Here is a 2,292-nt window from a genome sequence, read left to right as displayed (position 1 = left end):
GAGGGAATGCAAAAAAATCGCGCCATCGTGACCGAAACCAAGGTATTTTGGGGATTGGGAAAAGGGTTTCGGGAGAACCACAACCTAAAACACACCTCCTCGCCATTTCTGCTACGCCCCAGCAAGCAATTTTGCATTTAAAAGACGTCTATTAGACATCTAAATATAGCCTCTAGAGATGTCTAGGCTAAATTTGGGCTGTCAGTTAAAATCTAATAGACGTCTAATCACAGCCCATTTATAGACTAGTCATCAATTAGACCGCTATTAAACGACTACATATATACGTCTAGTAGACAACAAAATGGCAATCCATACATACAGCTTTTATTAAGAAAAATAAAATTTGTAAAAACTTGGACAACTTAAGACAATACTAAATGATCAACCAACAGTGAACTTAAAGGAAATTATTAATTATTGGTTTTATTTCTTGTTTAAAATGCCTCCCAACTGCATTCCTCAAGTCCAACTCTCTTGCTGCCGGGAAGCTTGTCATCACAGTATCTGCCAAAGAAGAAAGAAGAAAAAAAGCACAAGAAAAGCTTGACATAATTATTTTACTTTAATGACACTAATTGTGACAGGGAGTCATTCTCTTTTGCTTGGATGCCATCTCTGGTAAATGTTGTGTGTTTATACACATGCCTCTGATGACCGAGAACAGTGCAGTCTTTTCAAATGCCTCTTTCTGCAGCGGACCACCCCCCCCCGTCATGTTGAATTTGGACATGAGGGAATGTTTTTAAAACCCTAAAATATAATACAGATTGAGGTGGTTAACAATTGCGGACAAAGTTTGACATTTCAAAATGACCAGTAAAGGAATTATTTTTTTAAATTTCTGATTTGCGTTGTTGATTAATGTTGCATGTTTTGTAGGCTTTACCTGTCCAGCATCCTTCTGGCACTGTCTTTGAGGTTTCTTCCTTCAACTCTGCACAACTTTGACACCTGAATAACACATGCCAATGTCAGGCGGGTGCTCATTGACCTGCAACACTGATGTCCATCACTAACCCTTTAAAATTCTTTATTCCAACAGTTTAAGTTTTTCCCTATTAGTGCCTCCCACAGTCTCTGCCTCCAAAATTGTCTAGCACAACTGACTTCATAACAACACAGTGATAGCTGCTGTAACTACAAAGTAGCCCAGTACACACATTAACCTCATATGTACACGGACTAATGTCTTTGAGGTTTCTTCCTTCAACTCTGCACAACTTTGACACCTGAATAACACATGCCAATGTCAGGCGGGTAGTATTATATGCGTCCGTGTACAAGTGTTTACCAACCTTAAACATTGAAGCCCATTGACCTGCAAGTTTTCCATCACTAACCTTTTAAAACTCTTTATTCCAGAAGTTTAAGTTTTTCCCTATTAGTGCCCCCCACAATATGTCTCTGCCTCCAAAATTGTCTGGCACAACTGACTTAATAACAACACAGTGATAGCTGCTGTAACTAAAAAGTAGCCCAGTACAAACATTAACCTCAAATGTACGTGGAATAATAAATTCACCCCCACCGTTTTATTACATTATGTTTTCTGTTTGTACTGTTTAGGTTTTAATGCTGGATTGCACATCTGAGCTATTTGTACTTATTTTTTGTATTCTTAAGCTTTACTATCAATTTGGAATTTTCAAAATAAATCTTATTGTAACGTTACTATATATTCTATTCAATTAGCTCATGCTCTCTCTGTATCTAACAAGCCATTGTTCAGTAATGAATTCAATAATAATTAAAATAAATGATGGACTTTGTCAAAGATGAGAGCTTTAGTGAGGAAATGTTGTTTTGGAGAGGGTTTTTTTTTTCATTGCTGCCCGGATCTTTTCCAGATGTTGAAACTCCACTTCAGTTTCTCCAGTTCTTCTGGAGTGTGTTCACTGTATAAATTAATATGGATTAATCTTTGTCAAAGCTGTGTTTGTTCTGTTGTTTGCTCTTTGCTCTTTTTGCAGTGTTTTAAAATCGATTGAGTTTGTAAACACGGCATAATAAATAATGCTATATTTAATAATGCTGCAAAATAATTAAATAAAATATAAAATAATGTTAATTTAAATGCATAAGTGATTAACTGTGTGTGTGCAAAGACTGAAGATGATAAAGTTAAAGCAACAGAATAGGGAGGGATGGAGTGGGTTTTGGAGGTGGACAAGGAGATGGCGTAGGGATGGTGAGAGGCAAAAGTGCGGGATGATGGCAGGATGTGGCGAAGGGATGGTGATGGGAGGATGACGATGATGCCCTGGCAGCTTAGATGGTGTTTGGCACGTG

The 2,292-nt window shown here is 37.5% G+C and overlaps 1 long non-coding RNA gene across 1 annotated transcript; it reads left to right on the top strand.

The window, feature by feature from the left end:
• Positions 1-875: 875 nt before the first annotated feature.
• Positions 876-1,304, top strand: LOC107680812 (uncharacterized). The gene is made up of 2 exons (XR_001633187.1): positions 876-921; positions 1,200-1,304. It is a non-coding gene; the product is annotated as an uncharacterized LOC107680812 (long non-coding RNA).
• The last annotated feature ends 988 nt before the right edge of the window (positions 1,305-2,292 follow it).

Source organism: Sinocyclocheilus anshuiensis, unplaced genomic scaffold (assembly GCF_001515605.1).
Source record: "Sinocyclocheilus anshuiensis isolate Anshui unplaced genomic scaffold, SAMN03320099.WGS_v1.1 scaffold1848, whole genome shotgun sequence".
In the NCBI taxonomy this organism is placed as follows: domain Eukaryota; kingdom Metazoa; phylum Chordata; class Actinopteri; order Cypriniformes; family Cyprinidae; genus Sinocyclocheilus; species Sinocyclocheilus anshuiensis.
The sequence above is the reverse complement of the archived record's forward strand: the minus strand, read 5'-3'. Positions and strand labels throughout refer to the sequence as shown.